We start from the raw sequence: 19,218 nt of genomic DNA, 5'->3' as shown, positions 1-19,218 counted from the left end.
AGAACCTCCCCAGTGACCACCCAGACCTCGTGCACGTCCCGAGAAACCTGCTTTAGATTCTTTAAATGATGTGCTGAACGAAATGAAAGGAAAATCCAACATGAAGTGTGTTAGTAAGCCTGAAGCCAATCTCTTTCCCTTCAATGTAATGTGTCACTGCACACTACCCCCCCCCCCCGCTCTCTATTGATATATATGGTGTGTGGCTATGAGCGAGAGAGAAAGAGAGGAAGGAGAAAGCATTTTGCGAGATAGAGTAAAGCAAAGAGCTGAACAGAACTGAGAGAGGGAGAGGGAGAAGTGGAGAGAGTTCAGAGGAAGAGAGGTGGGGCAGAGGCAGTCTTTTATTCTCCTCATTGCTTCAGCCACATAGACAGAGGGACGGAGAGCCAGAGGGAGAGAGAGAGAAAGAGAGGAGGATACATACTTTCTCATCCACAGTGGCGGGCAGACGTGGAGAGAGAGGAGGCAGAATCGGGAGACGGATGAGAGTGGAGCAGCGGGGCGAGCAGGAGCCCGAACACATCTGTCTGCGCGAGGTAAGACCGTCTCTCCATCCAAACACCACCGCTCTCCTCCCTTTCTCCCCCTCTTTTACACCTCCATCTCTCTTTCACCCCTGCCTCGCTGCAGAGAAATGTTGGTGGAACTGCTGCAGCTGTTTTCTGGTGTCTGCGTGTGTGTGTGATAGAAAAAGTGTCTACAATTGGTTCACTGTGTACTTGTGTGTGTGTGTGTGTGTGTGAGAGAGAGAGAGCATGTCCATTCTGTGTGTATTATTTATGAGCATGTGTTTGTGTGTAGGTGAATGAAAATTCAGTCGAGACCTTCACATTTATTATGTGAAGTTGCCGGTTTTGGCCACGGAGAATATTCTTTGTCATCCGCACCTATGCTCGCTGTTAAAACACACACACACACGTTCCTGTAGCCCCATCAGCAGTGTGTTGGGAGTGTTGCACTATGGGCAGTGCCGCGCTGAAGGGAAATCCTTTACACGGTGGACTATGATCAATGTTTCGCAGTCTTGCACGCAGACCAGGCTGCCGGAGGACGTCAAATTTTTTTGGGTTGTTGTTCTAAAGCTTTCGACCACAGAGTGCGATACTAAAAGCTCCTCTTGACAAAAAGCGGAGACTCTTTTCAGCGATGCAAATGAGCGAGACACGTGAATCCCTTTGGTGGATGACGGCAATGAAAAGTTTTTCAGCTAGGGCCTCATGACTGGTGACGTCTCCACTTTCACTGCAAGTATTTCCTCAGAGCAGCTACCATCTGGTCCCTTTGTGGTGTTTTGCATAGTTTTTATGTCAAATAAAACAGTAATAATACAAAAAAAACCTATTCGAAAAACAAAAATTATCATAATTATAATCGTGATAAAATAAAGAGACGTTTTCCAGTCACAGGCACTGTTCTTTTCTCAGGAGTTTGAGTGGGTTGTCCAGTGACCAGAGGGTTGATGGGCTCGATTCCCGGCTTCCCCCTAGTCCGTGTCCTAAATTGCCTCTGACAGAATGAATGATGTGTGATAGAAAATGCGCTGTATATATAAGCGCTGTATAAATGTGACTATGTGACTTGTACTGTAAAGCACTCTGGGTGGTCGGTGAGACAAGAAAAGCTCTGTATAACATTACCATTTACATCTTATATACTGCCTCCATCCCTCTAGCTCCTCAGATCATGGCTGCTGGCCTTTCTTGAGCTCAGCTACAGAGAGAACCAGCTCCCTGACCTGAAAGAGGCCTGACAGACACATTCAAGCTTGCCCGTCACTTTGCTCTGCAGTTAATATGAACTCACAACCCCCTCCATGTTTACATGTTGTCTTGATGAATTCAGTACAATGTCCATTTTTTTGTAGCACTAATTCGATCATGAAAACAGTCATGTCACGGCCACATATCTCACAAAATATCATATAGTTTACGATGTTATTCCAGCTGCTTTGTCAGTGTCAGTTTCCAAGTTGATACACTAAAATATTATTTCTTTATTGACTTTAAAATCTGCATTAAGGGTTAGGTTTATTCAACATCACACCAGGCGGTTGGCATTTTTTGGCTTTTCTTGGACTAATATTTCTAACATCTCCTGGTTGGATTTGCACAGAACTGAACTCTAATCAGGTAATCAGGAGGATAAATCCTAATTACTCCGGTGCTCCCCCCACTGTTCCTTTAGCACAGCTATTTGTGGTTTTGCGTGTTTGAGCTATTGGATGGTTTGCCATGACAATGGAGTCATAATAACATTGATGATCCCTTGAGTTTCATTTGTCCGATCCCAAGTTACTGCAAATTTAAATACACTCTGATCGGGCCCAGCTGATTGCATGCTAACATGCTTGACTAAGATGTTATCATGCTAGCATTAGCATTTAGCCTGAAGCACACATTTCAGTTTTCAGGAAATAAATCTACTAAGCCCCCCACCCCCACATGCCAAGCTCTGCCTCTTTTTTATTTTCAGTAAAGCCATTATCTGATATCATTTTCCACTGGAGTTTGTCTTTGGACTCTATTTCTTTATTTACAGAATTACTGTGGGTTGTTACTTTGTAATTGCTCCCGCTGTAATACTCTCCCTCTTCTGAACTGGCTTCTGTAGAGCAATTTACACTTGTCAAAAATAAATAGAGATTGCTGGTATTTTCCCTAGATTGTCCTCTGGTCAATGGACTATTTTATCAAATACACTTTCCCCTTTTATCATATCTTATTCTTTGTTGGTTTTTAATACAATATGGATATGTCTTTTTGTTTTCATGTCCCATTATATTTTTAAACACCAGGATATGGAGGAAGGCACAGTATTATTTATTTCCAAATGATTTAACAGAATAAATCAAGTAATCAAAATTTTAACAGAAAAAAAACAACACTTGTTGGAAGAAAATAAACCTTCTGTCACGTGGAGTTATATAATACAATGATCAGTTTCATGATAGTGACCTAAGATTAGCATTACAATGACACTTACAGACCATGGGGAATTCAAGGAGTGATTCACCATTACTTTTTATGCTACTTGAGTCTGACGCCACTCGAGACGGAAGGTTTTAAATATCACCTGTCTAAGGTGTGACTATTAATCTATTAATTCTAACTGTATTTAACTGAATATTACCATATTGTGATTACCATCTATTTATGTTGTATCTGTACCTAAATACAGTAACTTGCATCTTGTATTATAAATACACAAATACTTGACTCCTGCACGTGTATCTCTTTACTCTCAAACACTGTTCTCATGTATACCCCTCTGGAGATAGATTGCAGGAATATTACTAGATTACTAGATTACAGAAATATTACTCTCTCTCTATATATATATACATATATAACTATACTGCAGGTCATCCATGGACCACCACCAACCAAGATAGGATGAGAGAAACCATCTGATCATTAAAAGACAAATGTTCGTCACAGAATGAAATGATGTCAGGATTTAGGGCCTGCAATCCTTGGATTCTTCAAACTAGTCCAGCCATTAATATTCCAATGTTCCAAAGACATAAGCTGTGTTCATATTTGGTCATAAACCACAGTGTTGGACATGTAGACATTTTGACCCTGTAGGTGACACTACATGTAAAGTCAGAGGTAAGCAACATCAGTGTTACTGTGGATCAAACTTAGCATAGACCAGTCCCACACAGTTCAATTCACTTAGGTTGTCTTTCACTGTTACTCACACACACATGCCTCTTTAACACAGTTCACTGGCTCTTCCACTCTTCTGGAGGGCTGAGAATCCAGCTTGTCCAATAACGCAAACTCAAAAATATACTCCCGAGAGGAGGACAGTCATCTCCTCTGGCTCCAGCATTGATAAGAATTTGTGTGTCATTGTCTAGGTCCAGTGTGCTACTGCCTCACAAAAGAGTCACAGCCATTAATGACTAACAACTATATTTAGTATGTTAAGGGAAAGCGCCACAGAATTTAATTTTGAGATACAGTCATTTCTGTTTCATACTTTATTAAGTTGTTGGTCACAAGAGGATACTCATTTGATACATATTCATAAAAACAACAGGTTCCTTTCATCACGTGTCCAAAATATGTTAAACTTCTGCTTGTATCTTTCCAAGGACACACATTGATATAAAGAATTCCCTTGTTCTTACGTGGGCCATTACAACTGAATGCTTAACCCCAAGCCTCACCCTAACCAAGACATGTGGACATGCCTCAGGAGGTAGTGATCGGAAGGTTCCTGATTTGTTTCCCAGCTCCTCCAGAGTGTGTTAACCTGTCCTGCAGCAAGACACTGAACCCCTTACTGCATGCTCCCGATGCTGTGTATTTATTATTGTGTGTAAGACTGGGTGAATGAGACAAACATAACCTAAACCTTTAAACCAACTGTTAAAGCCCCCAAAAAACCTTTTAAAGATGTGAGAAGCAGCCCACATGTCCTCATTGCAAAGGTTGTTCATAACACAAGTCTTTATACCAAGATCTTTAGGGACGGACTGTCAGCACTGCTATTTGCAAGTGATCAGAACAGATTTATGTGACAAGACATATCCAACCTGTCTGCATGGGTCACTGTAGGTTAGCAACTAGACGCTACCGTCACTCTGGACTTGATGCCGTCGATGTGTGTCACGTCGTGAGTGACTTAGAAGATTTGAGCAGCCAGACTCTCTGGACTGAGACACAATAATTCATCTTCTGCTCTCGCTACTTCAACTCCATCTGTTGCTATGGAGTAGTAACAAAACAGCGGCTGACCCGAATCCCTCTGCCTTCCATGATGATGGAGAATGTTCCATCTTGAAGGAATATAGTGGAAGTACTTCAGGGAAATGTTCGGTTCCAGAAGGACTTTAGAAAACGCTGTTAAATGGCCTTCGCGCTGGCCGCGACAAAGACGGCGACCTGTTCATTGACGGCTTCGGAGCGCCTGTTCACCTGGACTGAGAGGCTGAAACAACAGGAAAAATGCGAAGGGGCGGTAACAAGCAGTACTTTAGCTCTATGACTGTCAGAGAACGTATCTGTACATCAGATAATGAACTTGTATCTGTATCACTGCGTCCTTTTACATGCCATGTGAATTCCCACAACTCTTTACAGTACAACTCTTAACAGTAGTGTATATCCATCCAAAGGCAAATGCTGTCTCGGCCTCCAGCACTATCTTTGGTTTAGTGCAAAAATGCGCCAAACTTAATTTGGGCGACTTTAATCATGTATCCCTTAGAAAGACACTCACAAACATTCATCAATTTGTCACTTGTCCTACCAGACGGGATAAGACACTTGATCTCTCTTATGGATCAGGAAGGGATGCATAAAAATCAATCCCACTTCCCCCACTGGGTTTAGCAGAGCGTAGTTGCGTACAGACTGTTTTAAAGAGGGAGAAAGTACAAACGATGGAAATAAAAAAACTGGACTGAAGGAGCTGTGCTCTGTCTACAGGAATGTTATGAGCGCACGGACTGGGAAATGTCTAAACAGTCCTGTGATGATGATTTGGATGAGCTGGCTGATGTAGTATGCTCATATGCTGCCTTCTGTAGAGACATGATTATCCCATCATGCAAACTAGTTAACATTTACCCAAACAACAAACCATGGGTGAAGAGTTCTGTTAAATTGAAGAAGGGAGCAGTCTCTGAGCTGCATATTGCTACCAAAGAGCTAAAACTTGAAACTCTCAAAACAAAACAGAACTTGAAGACTGAACTGGAGAATAAGATGGCACCAAATAACCTGGGCTCAACCCGGTCCAGCATGAAAACAATAACGGGCCTGAGGATTCAAAGGAACAGCAACCATCTCTCTCTAGTGGGCTTCCTCGTTTTGATACTCTTGATTTTAGCCATGAGGTTCAGGAACTTTGTTTTAAACTCAAAGACAGAGCACTTTGACATATCCCAAAATTATATTTTTCTCAGCAAAAGTCATTGCGCAGATAATATATGTGGCAATTTACCTTAATCCTGTGCTAAAGAGCTGAGCCCCATATTCCATCATATTTTTAATAAGTCCTTTGCAGACACAGCATGTCCCTAAAGTCTGAAAGGATGCTGTGGTAGTCCCAGTCCCCAAATCCAGTGCCCCAAAAACTCTTAATGATCTTAGACCTATTGGCCTTACATCGATTGTAATGAAAAACTTGCTAAACTTACTAAACTGGTAAGGACAGATAAATAAGAAAAACTGAGTATGTACTTGACCCCATGCAGTTTGCTTACAGACCACATAGGGGAGTAGAGGATGCCACTCTTACTTAGCTTCATTCACTTTTTAAACACTTGGAGGAAGTGGGTCTCACGCTTGACTCCTTTTTGTGGACTTTTCATCGGCTTTTAACACAATCCAATCCCATATCTTGGCCATCCGGCTTTTGGAACAATTCAATCTTGACTTACATCTTGTGGGTTGGATTCTGTATTTTTTAACCAGAAGGACACAGGGAGTAAGGGTAAATGGAGTCTTCTTTAGCCAACTCTGCTTCTCTACTGGTTCTCCACTGCGATGAATGCTGTCACCTTTAATATTCATCCTGTACACCAACTTTTGTCAGGGCAGATATGAAAACAGGACCATTATAAAGTACGCGGGTGACTCTGTAATTGTAAGTCTGCTCCAAAACAATGAAACTAGTCATGGCCCGATCATTGAGGATTTTCTGTGAGGAGTCACATCTTCAATTAAACATATCTAAAACAAAAGATATGATCATCGATTTTAGAAAACATCCTCACACTCACAATGTCACAACAATGGAAAGACAATCGGTGCAAGGTGTGGACTGTACAAATATCTTGGGACAATAATTGATTCTGAATTGTGCAGCTGTGTGAAAAGATGGGCAGCAGCGACTTCACTGTCTGAGAAAACTGTTCTACTTCCATGTAGATAAAACCATAATGACCTTGTTTTATCATGCTTTTATCAAATCGTTTTTTTCTTTCTCTTTGGTGTCATGGTTTGGACGTCTCTCTGTTAAGAAAAGGAACTCACTCAATCAAATTGTGAAATGTTCCAGTAAGCTTACCGGTGAATCCCAGCAGAACCCGGCGTCCCTGTACACGTACACCAGACAGGTACAGAGGATAACCGACTCGATTTGAAATTACAGCTTGCAGCCTGTGCACAAGGAATTTCAGCTTTCCTCTTCTGGAAAGAGGTATTTAGTCCCAAGATGAACCGAAAAACCAGCTGCAGTTACACTGCTGAACAAGCCGTAAGAAAAATTGCACAATTTGCATAAAATCTTTCTGGAGTCTGTATTTGTGTATATATTATTTATCCATTCATGTTACGGTGGTCAGTTTTAAGTATTTCCCTTGGTATTTATAAGACATTTTTAGCATCTTGATTAGCACTGGAGCACTTTAAATGTGTTATTCATCGTCCCATTGTATGTTGTCTGTGGTGTCTGAAGCTGTATGTCATGGATACCCTGCACTTTTGAACTGCGCAACAAATCTACCTACGGATAAAAATAAAAGTAACCTGAACCTGCTACTGATACTACCAGCAATTTGGCAGCTTATTGTAATATTATATAAACTTCTTGACATCCATAAACATATAACTCAAAACTTAGTCATTCAAAGTGTGAATCTCTTTAACAAAGAGCCTGTTCGTCTTGTAGATTATGGAGATGCTACCCCCCACAGCTACCCTTTGGTGACTGGGCGTAAGGTCAAGAGCAGCTTGTCGTACAGTTGGAACAGATTCAGACACCTCCCCTCCTCACACCTTTTGTACGTCAGAAAGATGAGAGGGGTACGGTGGGGTCGGGGAACCTCTGTCTGACAATTTCTGTGACCATTTTGGGCAGCTGTACAGAAGTGAGAAATCAGCCAGGTTTTGACTTCCTCTCTCAGAGCCACATCATTATTAATTTTTTTCTTAATTTTTTACACTTCTGTTTCTGTCACTTCACACATGTACAACCAAACGCAACACCGTGGATGTATTGCAGGGGAGACTGCCTATCATCTCCCACCTCTCTTGTAGAGCCGACTTTTGACTTCAGCTCGACTATAAAAAGAAACGTGAGGTCGGACAAGGTAACACACCACTACGCAATTTTTTTTTTAGGACAAAAAATTCACAATTGAAACATGGCTCCAGAGAAAGCTAAACATCATACAGCAGTTATCACATTGCTTCAGAAAGACTCTCTGGATTGTGACTTACAGCTCACTGTGCTGAGATTTCTTCAAGATGCACGTTCAAATAATCCACCGCTACTATTTTTAAGTGTAAAACAAAACAGAATGCACGAAACTCAATACCACACATTTCTAAGAGCAGACCAAGATCTAGCTGACGGACTTGTCTGTTTACATCAGCTGACTAACAAATGGAGAAAGAGTGCAGTGACAAAAGCTGTCACGTGGTCCCCATCCCGACTCACACTCTGTGCCCGGTGGACACGGCAACACGGAAAGATCACGTCAGCCCTGACACGTAAAGTCAGTGCATGTAAGTTTTGTGATAGCACGTGCTCATACGGTTTCTTTACTTTTCAATGTCACTGCACCAAATCACAACATGCATTATCTGAATGCACAAGGCACTAAAGAGTAAGGTCAAGACCGTCAAACATTATACAGGGAAACAGGGTCATCCCTATGTTCCCTCAAGGATTTCCCCCCAAATTAGACCCTGTGTTCCCTCAGCCCTATGTTCCCTAGGAGTTGATGATTTTGGTTTCGATTGACCATTGTTACATTTTGTTCTCAACAAATTATACACGGTACATAATTTAAGTGTCCACTTGAATGTGTGTGTGTGCACAACATGGCAGCTCCTGTCAGGCATCATAAGTGCTATGATGAGTAGGCATATGGCTCAGTACATGAGCGGGGCCCAGAAAGGAATTGGTAGTAACACTTGAGCAGTCACTCGATACAGTCAGACCAATCTGTGCACAGCCTGGATTGACTAAAGGACAGTCTACGACTCGATGGCACACCACATGAAATTCTTGGCCCTATACAACATCAACAGTCTTCAAGAACTCAGTGGGTCAGTTGAAACAACTAGAGGCCAACTCAAAGCCAATTGCAGAAGTTACCATCAGGTGCGGTATATACCAAGTAGATGCTTTTTTTCCCTGCTGCTGCTCTGCATAGGCCTGAACCCCCTCAGCCAGACCATCACAAAGACTGGCTACAGATACCATTTATGAAGTGGAGCAACCAACAGCCAACTCCTCCACATGAATGACGCCAAGCTATATGCCAGGAATGACAAATCACTGATCCACATCAGCAGGATCTACAGCAACAACATCAGAATGTCATCCTGACTAGATGAGTGTGGTTGGATGGTATCAAAGAGGCAAGATTATCACACAGGAAGGGGTTGAACTGCCATAAGGCCACATAGCAGATGGTGGCAGGTGAATGAATACCTAAGACAACCGAAACACGATGATGAAAAGGAGGTAGACGAATAGGTGCCATCATGGAAGGACAAGCCCCTGCACGGCCAACAATTGCCAACAACAGATGGCTGATATCAAGAAATCATACCAATGGCTGGAAAAGGCTGCTCTCAAAGACGGCACAGGGCGCTAATCATTGCAGCACAAGAACAGGCGATGAGCACAAGATCAATAGAGGCCGAGGACTGCCACACCAGTCAGGATCCCTGGTGCTGACTGTGCAAAGACGCCCCCTGAGATGTCCAGTACATAAACTCGTGGTGTAAGATGCAGGCAGGCATCACCCAAGTGGCTTGCATAGTCTACAGCAGGGTCAGTCAAACTCATTTACCCCCCTAGCCACATCAGCATTATGGTGCCGGTTGTAACTGTAAGACTGTAAAAATGTAACTACTCCTTAACATATTGATAATATTTGTCTGCATTTGATTATTATATTGTACCTCCATTTACATACAATAACTGTGTTATTATAACATAAATCCCTTTAATTCATCAGAGGAAACCCACATTACTCCGTCAATCAAAGATCAAACTTTTCAAGTGAACAAGGAAAAAGAAAAGGCCACATACAAATATCATCAAACACAATTTATTACATTAACACTGTTCAAAACTTTTTGTCACAGTTGAGAGGGGCAGAACTATGGTACAACAAACAATTATGAGCTGCTAAGAACATATGTGAGGCATTTTACCTGTGTTCATTTCATTAACGACAACTATGACGAAAAACCCAGATTATATTTTTCCCAGGCGCACATCTAATCCAGCTGTGGAGAAACCGTGGCTCATCCTGTGGGCGGCTTAGATCCGTTAGCAGAGCAGCACTCAGGCAGAAGCCTCGCTCTGCTCCTGTTGTACGTTCACTGACTCACGTTCAGAAGCGCGAATAACAAACTGTTTCGGTGAATCTCGACTCAATACACAGAACCGGAACCGGAGAATCAGTTGTTTGCACTGTTGTTGTGAACACACCGTTGGCGCGTTGACAACGTTTTTACCGTCTCTGCTCCAAAGTGCTTATCAGCTCTTTAGTCGACATGCATTGTGGGAGATGTAGTTTATGGTCACTGTATGCTGTAAAGCAGCATAGACTTTTTTTAAGGACAAAAATATGCCTTTTAAGTTCTCGCAGGCAACATAAAATGATGGGCCTTGAGTTTGACATGTGTTCTATAGGAACATCTGGACTGACTATAGACTGGAAGTCCCAAGGTCAAAATGAAAGACCCCTCTGTAATTTGACAATTTCACCTTCGTTGAAAAGTGAGTAATTCCTATAAATGCTGTCATTAATGTTTGGTCAGGTTGAGGAATAAAATACACTTTACGGAAGGTCGAGTGAAAGACAATGGTTTGGGTTAGAATAGGGGCTTATTTAAGGGTCAGGAAACATTGTGGTTTGGGTTAAGTTTATCACGTCTTCTTTGAGGTTGGGGACTTTCTTCATCATGATTACAGTAATAACCCAGTGGTTAAGGTCAGGCCGCGATCGTGCCAGCCCACGTTGACTGTCGATTGGAAACTAGAAAGAAACAAGTCTCCCATGTCTCCCACATTTTATTGACCCATTCATCCAATGTCGCACTGCCTCCTTTAGTCCAGACAGGAGTCATGATTCAACATTTCAATATCTGAATGAAAGACAAATGAAATAATTTTTCTTGTAAGAAATCCAGATATTTCATAACCATTTCATGTGGTCTTACTAGTAAACCTGCATACACATTACTAACTAGAACATCTAGACAGCCATATCCACTTAACAATGTTTGCACACTGGATGAGGAGGTGGCTAACATGCTGTGTTTATCAGATTCAGATTTTTCTTATTACATTGCACACTACAGCTTCCTAATTCCCATATGTTGTTGTCATAGTGATTAGTCATAGGTCACTGACTCAGCAGTGCAGGGAATAAGGAGCACCTTCAGATGCATCTTCCCTTTACGGGACTACAGTTTTATGACTTCCTCATAAAATCTCAGCAGTAGTTATAATAGTGAACACAGTCACAGGAGAAGAGATGGACAGCACGTAAGCATGCGCGTATTCAGGGTAATGATGTGTCAACCTATCAAACACAGAAAGCCATAAGAGTAGAATGTGTGTTTGTCTTGGTGACGGAATAGCAACAAATTATTTTAACAAGCTGTTTGCTACAAGCAGGTCCCAGTGTTTTTGTGTTGAGTCCAATACTTAGGCCTTGGTCGCTGATTGAGCTTTGTCCATAATGAATGTGTCCTTACTTTGTTGTGTCCGTCACGTTCAATAAGGTTTCATACAGACTTTCTAACAACAAATAGTTAAAAAAAAAAACGTAAATGATACACGAGCACGGTCAACTTTAATTAAAAGAGAAACTGAATGCCATCAGGATGAATTAATGATAGGTACATACACGCAAATTTACCTATAGGGGCTTTTAAAGGCCTGGGTCTATCCTGTTTATCATTAAATTACAGGAGATTTCTGCGTCTCTAATTTTTCTCTGTTCACCTCTCACTGGCTCTGTCAGACAAAGGTTGCCACACTGAAGCACCAATCACAGTTCAGCAGCATTTCAACTGGAATCTTTTAACAGTTTGTGGATCGACCGGTCACTGTTCATTCAATTTGATCAAGTCAACAGTTTCAAACACTACACATTTTTTTCACCAGGGAAACACCCGACTACAAATAGTTTTGCTTTCTCATTGGCTGTGGTGATTTGTCTAGATATTTACCCTGCAAGAAATCTAGTGGGAGGAGGCAAGCGGCAAGCCTCTCGAGTTCACACAGTGTGAAAACCGACTACCGATCGAAAGTCGATTTGGCTCCGATCTGCCGGCAGGTGGAAAATCTGGCTAGGAATTGTGTACCGTGAACTAAGCCATACTGAATTTATCAGGACAACAGATAAACATGAAGCAATCCTTGACTTTGCAAATTGCTAATTATGCCAAGGAAGCCTCGTGCTGGAATACAATTCAATCTGAACCTACTCCTGCATGTCACTGGAAAGAGTGAGGAATCTCTGCCAGCCTCAGTGGGATCCAAACTTTTCGTCTTTGAGGGGACATTTATTACCTTGTTACAAAAAATACAATTCTGATACTTCCGATACTTCTGTTGACGCATTGTATCGGTGTTGTTTTTAGCGGCGGTGTGTATGAATATAGAAACCTTTGCATATTACTTCTGCTGAAATTCGTGGATCAAGGCGATAAACTTAGAGGGAGAAATGACTGACTTGCTTAAAAAAAAAAAAGCACACGCTTCCTCTTACAGCAGAGCCAGTCTATTAGGGGCCCCTGTAGATTTGAGTCTCTGAAGTGGAGAATGCTGCAGTATTTTTTATTTGGTTTGCTTAAAAGAGCTGGTTTAGGCTCGATGAGGTGAGCGATCAGACCCACTGCGTCACAAACTCCAACGTGTGACACTCCCTGCCTCGGTAAGACGCACGTTTGCTGCGTCTTTGGTTTCCCTTACTAGTCTGGTGCCACGAGTGTTCCACTGTTTGTTCTGCATTGGAATTTCACATCTACCCAATGTATACTGCGTGCATATGTCCTGTCAAATCCACCATCTGTTACTCTCCCTCTCTGCGAGTCGTCAAAGAAAGTAAAACTGCCGTTGAAGGAGTCTTTTGAAGGGTAGGGAACGCCAGGATCTGGATGAGCTGTTCGAAACTACATCGACATTTACATGCACACCATGTACAGAGACCGCTGCTGGAATGTGCTTCAGTTCAATATCACCTCACCATTCATCCATCCACCTAACTAGCCGTGCTTCTCCATCAATCAGTGTCTCTGTGTGGTGGAGCCCCGCATGCTGATAGAGCAGCACTGTACGGTGCATTCAGGTCATTCATCCATCCTACATGACATGTATCCTTTAAATGGTTGGAAATGTGCAGCGTACTGCCGCATTCACTTGCAACAAGATGTAAGCATGCAGCGTATCGTGCATTGAGCACGGTTTGCACTGAGTAATCGCTGTTCTGTAGTCAAACGTATCCCCAGCTCAAGGAAATGTTTTGTTACACTGGCTGCAGACAAACCTGCCCGACATAATTCATCCTCCACCGGCTTCTCATTTGTTAAGCCGAACACTGCCAGAGACCACTCATTCACATTTAGGGCAAGACAACGCGACTTAAAAGAAAGAATGCATACATTACACATTAATGTCTTTGAAGCAACTGTCAAATTTAAGTAATTCAATGTGGTCGCCTGTTTTAGGCCAAAAAACTGTCTTTGGTGTTTGGATTTTCTCTCAATGGCATCTGATGCAAAATATATATATATATATATATATATATTTTTAAACTGCTCCAAGTGTAGCCTGAAATATTAATAGATCATTTAAGCATTTAATGTACTCCAGCATATTATTAACCAATGCTGCAGGTCAACTATGGAAGAGTAGGCTATTAGGGCCAGGCATAAGACAAAAACTGAGAGGAGAAAGATTTTTTAAATCTCACATTTCGAGAATAAAGAAATTTGTGACCCGGAAGCACTTTTCAGCAGCACCAAACCACCGGATGTTGATGTTTTGTAAGCCAGCTTCCACGCTAACGCTAGCTGCCAACCAAGTCGTAAAGCTGGCATATTATTATTGACAGGCTGAATCTGGAAGAAACGATGTGGTGACAACGGGTGTTTGCACATGACCGCCAATGTGTGTCCTGACACAATAACGTTTAAATTGCTAAAATTGTTAACATTTTCAGTCAGAGGCTCAACTGAGGGGCTGCTCAACAGAAAGTTTCAGATAAATGGGGGCCACCCCCCAATTGTGATTCATGCAGAGCTGCTCTCGTGGATTGTGAGAGTAAAGATATAAAGGTCCCAGACTGATACCCATTTGAGTGTTAGTCTGACTACGCCCAGGCTAGAATTCTCATGTTCTATTGTTTAAGCTTCTACTTGAAAATTCTTATACTAGTATTTAATTAAGGTTTCCAGAACGTTGTCCATTCTAAATGGAACATTTTAATCTTGCCAGTTAACTGGTGATGGTCGGTTAATGAGTGGCGGCGATTGGTGTTTCAGCTGGTTATACACAGCACGCTGACTGACGAGCATGAAATACGCTGTGACTAACAGCAGCAGGTCGAACAATGCGCCATGTAATGAGCCTCATTCACTCATATTTTACATTTGACATGTGGATTTTTTACTGAGCACAAATGACATCAGGGAAATTTGTGCAAGAAACCTGAGAGCCAAGTTTCATATTATGGGACAACCTCAAAGTTATACTTTAACTGAATGACATTATTTTCTGCATGCTCTTTAATAGGATCACATTATAAATCCTTTCAATAGTCAATACAAAGGGTGTGTAAAACATTTATAACTGCCTTTGTGTCTGTCTTCCCACCTGAAGCCCTCTCAGCAGTCGTGGCTGTCTTCGCCCCCTGCTGCAGGGCCTGGAAGATACAGTATTTAGCTTGTAAGTGTCAATGCTTTTTCATGCACTTTCTTCATCTGTTTCTGTGTCTGAAGTTCCTCTGCCTGTGCACACTCTGAGGTGAGGTGCTCCAGCCCTCAAATCCTTTCAGGTGTCTTTGTGCTTGTGGGGTATTGCATTGTAATTTTACATTATACATCAGTCAGAAGTGAATGAATCATTTTGTGAGGCGGGGGGCAGATAAAGACAGGTCTGGCACCACAGCTGTTTCACGGCAACCGTAGCCCTGCATCTGTACGAGCTCAGCTTCTGTGGATGTGTATTGTTGGTGGGAAGCAAACAATACTCTGATGCATCTTAACTTAAACCACAACCTAGATGGTGTGTGATTTCCCTTTTTTTGAGAGAAGGACTGCGTGAAAGGAGAGCTTCGGAAAAAATGACCAGCATAATTATTATGTATGTCGATAGAACCGTTATCGGTATTCAAGTCACAGCCTCAGACTTTCTTCAGAGGTCTGCTGTGTATTCCTCTCCAATTAGCAGCGTGATTAGCAACATTGGGTGCTAATCCATGGCTAATTGGTTTTGATAGATCTCTGGAAAGCAAAAGAAACACTGTAGTAGCTCTGCCTCTGCCCTTGGATTACGGCAGGAGGGCGGTTTCTTCTATCGTTTTCTATCTTGCTGTTTTAACTCATTGCTGGGATGCATCACTTCAACTACAGTCCATCATTTTAAGCAAAGGTACTTCATCACATTCAATTCATTTTCATCAACTTTAATTCATTTTCTCTTTCAACATTTATACATGCTTTGCTAAGAGCACAGACAGTTGCTGGAATAAACTTGCTTTTCTTTATATAAATAATCTGAAAGTGGTGTTAGTCATGAACCTGTTAAAATCCTCTCTCTTCTTACTCTGTCACACACACACGCACACACACACACACAAATTGCCCTTGCTAGGCCTTTCTATGTCTCAAGACAGTTCTGTGGGTCATGGTGTTTCCACGCTCTTTGGCTGTGAATTGTTTCTGCTCCAGAAAGCTGTAGATTAGTCTGATCCAGGGGAATGTGATACAGTGGCAGTTCCTGAAAGTGGAGTGCAAGTCAAAGGTTTTTTTAAGTTTATGCAGTACCTTATTTAAGGTGTTGGGCGTTATTGGGGTATAGAAAAAATAACACCCATAAATGACTATTTTGAACGAGTCTTTGAGAAAGGCATTGGCCAACAACCTATTTTTGTTGTGTAGGTTCGAAGATTAGCTGCAATTTTTTCAATGATGGTCTTTTTTCCCGAGAGTGTTAAGATTCCAAAACAGTTGTCAGACATGAGGACATCTGTTACACTTGATGACATGTTTTCTATGTCCAAATCCATGTCAAAGGCTTACTTTTTACTACAGTGGCCCTGAAGTGCAAACCACAACAGAAAATCACACAACACCACAGCAATTCACCACAACACAACAGCAAATCACAAAACACGAGAGAAATTCACCACAACACAACAGCAATTCACACCACAGCATTGGTGGGACTGAAATGGAAAGGGTAGGTATGTTTTGGACACTGATCTTGTTCCTGATTGGTCGCACTGTTTGTCAATTTCAATGCTTAACATAACGTTCGCAGTTTCTCCATCGGTAGTAAAGGGGAAAGGTACTGTTAAAGAGAAACATATAAAGACAGGAGCTGCAATATGTATTGCCCTCACTGAGTTATCACTCCGTTATGTTCGTGATGCCATAACACCAGCCCGGGACATCTTGCAAGCAAGTTTCAAGTTGGATACAAAACTAACTTCACCGTGGTGACGTAAAACGACTCAAAATACGAGCTGGAAAAAGCATAGATCTCCAGACATAAAGTTACAGTGTGGATGCAATATTCGGCAGAGGCTACTAACGACACCGGGTGAAGTTAGTTTTATGTGTGTCACAGTCTGCTAACCTCCATACTGGCTCCAGTACATTTCCACTCGCCCCACCTCTGCTCCTATCTGCCAGCCAGCCACACCCACCTCATTAGTTCATTCCCCTCACCTGGTCTCTCAGCTGCATCTCATCCACAATCAGACCCAGTATATAAGCCTCTCCAGTTCACAGACTCAGTGCCAGATTGTTCTTTGCATCGATGACAGACTTTCCAGCGTTTGGACTGATTTCCCGGCTTTGACCCTGCTTCACCCCGACTTCCCTGCCTCGTCCCTGCCACGGTAAACACCTCTGCCTTCTGCCCCCGACTACGAGCTTTGTCAGCGTGGTTCTTGAGCACTGTCTGCCTGTGTCCTCGGCGGCCTGGCTTCTCCCGGTCGTCTGGACTGCTCCTGGGTGCCTGCTCTTCCGCCTGGTATACGCTACAAGCTGCCCTTAGCCTGTTTTCTCTGCTAACCTGCTGGTCTGCTGCAATAAAGGACAACTCTCCCGGTGGTGTACTGCTCTTGGATTCAATCCCCCCTCGTTACAATATGTTTCTCTTTACAAAGTACATTTCCCCTTTACTACCGATGGAGAAACTGCAAACTTTAACTTAAGCATTGTAAATGACAGACAGTGCAACCAATCAGAAGGGGACCAGTGTCCGATACGTACCTACCTTTCCTGTTTCAGTCTCACCAATGCTGTCGTGTTGTGGTGATTTCCTATCATGTTGTGGTGATTTGTTGTTGTTGTGTTGTGTAAGTTGCGGTTGTGTTGTGCGAGTTGCTGTTGCCTTGTGTGATTTGCTGTCCTGTTGTGTGAGTTGCTGTTGTGGTTTGCACTTGTGTTCTACAGTACCTCCGCATTGCAACTGCGCTGTGATCAAAGGTATCCTCTCACATTTTGGGTCACTGGTAGTACTTTAGAGCATTGTTTTGTATGAACAGGTCCCTGTTTTGATTGATCTTGTGAACATACATGTGGGCTAGTGTATCATTGGCAGCAGGGGAGCGTAACGATATGTTAAATTAACTGCTTTGCTACATGCAGCTAAAAATGCTACAATTTCATTTTGGATCTGAGTCTGTTAAACCTCCAACACAACCAATTAAAACAACCCTATTACCTGCAAGTTAGTTACATCAAATCATGGCACTGTAGCCACAGTAGTTACATAAATGAACTTACTTTTCTTAAAAGGGCAGTGAGCAATTTTAATTCAATACACTTTTTGTAAAATTGAGCTAATATTAGACACTAGCACGTATCTGTCTACAACTGCTACAACTCAGCGGTTGTGGTTAGTGCATTGGTCTCCCATATCCGAGACTGCAGGTCCGATCCTCGACCAGTGCAGTAAAATCAACAACAATAACAAAGCTTACTGTCCCTTTATTGCAACAATCTATGTATAGATAATTCGCCTGGGCATCCTATGCATCCGTGATCTTTGCTGCGGCACTTGTTCAGGTAATGTCAATCTGGATATGAAGCATGCTCAAGATACAGTAGCTGTCCTTGTTTTTTAATAAAGGATGGTGCGTGGATGATATATCTCACCTGTCCCAACAGGTAATGAGAGGGCCAGTCTGCAATGTTCCTTAAAGCTTGGATAGTGTCCAAAGGTGAATTCTGGCCAACTTTGGCTTCTTTTTTTATCCGCTGTTTTTTTCAGTGGTCAAAGTATTTTTTATTTACACACATCTATTTCTAACTCTCATTTTAAAATGTCAGTTTTAAGAGAATACTGGATCTCGGTCCAGGTGTCTTTCCTCTCTTTCTTTTTCATGATTTTCACCATGGTCTTCTAGATGCTTGTAGCACTACAGTGTTTTTCTCATAAGAGGGCCTTATCTGCTATGAGGCTCAACAGTTCATTAAACACAACAGACACAGAAATCTCCACAGCACTTTCAGAGCAGATGTCTCTACAAACTTAAAGTGAGGTTCTAGTCTTTTTTACAGCAAATATTTTTTTATTTCCACTTGCAAGCTCATCCTGTCTCACTCTGTCTTGAAATCTCAGGTTGTAAAATATAGAAAGATTCTCAAGTGTGAGAATAAAACGTTTCTCTGTAATTAACTGAAAATCCACCAAAACGCATTTGGTCACTGCTCTTTGGGTTCAATGTTTCAAGCACTGGCGATGTGTCTTATTTGATTTAACAAATCTTTGTATCATCATTTACGAAAGCAATAACTTCAGGGCCCCTAAATGGGAAAAGTAAAGAGAACCACTACATGTGCCTATAGGATGTTATCAATAGATCTGTACATTTTGGAATAGTCTTGTGAACATGTCTCTGTACCGCTAGAACTCTGCGGTCTTTAAAAACAACCACATACGTCGTAGTACGCTGCCTCAAAAACGGTGGACCCACCATTTTTTGGGGTCATTTAGCTGCCAGGTCATGATTAATGCTGCGCTCCATTATACCTTGGAGCTCAG

The 19,218-nt window shown here is 42.1% G+C and overlaps 1 protein-coding gene across 1 annotated transcript in view; it reads left to right on the top strand.

Annotated features, from left to right (window-relative positions):
* The first annotated feature begins 285 nt into the window (after nucleotides 1–285).
* LOC118311203 (cadherin-18-like) overlaps nucleotides 286–19,218 on the top strand; it is a 118,095-nt gene continuing 99,162 nt past the window's right edge. The window contains exon 1 of the mRNA XM_035634830.2: nucleotides 286–539. The gene's annotated coding sequence lies outside the window, so the exon portion shown is untranslated. The remainder of the gene's footprint in view (nucleotides 540–19,218) is intronic.

The sequence above is a fragment of the Scophthalmus maximus genome, chromosome 5, assembly GCF_022379125.1.
Source record: "Scophthalmus maximus strain ysfricsl-2021 chromosome 5, ASM2237912v1, whole genome shotgun sequence".
NCBI lineage: Eukaryota > Metazoa > Chordata > Actinopteri > Pleuronectiformes > Scophthalmidae > Scophthalmus > Scophthalmus maximus.
Note: the sequence above shows the minus strand (reverse complement) of the source record. Positions and strands in the feature narration are given on the sequence as shown.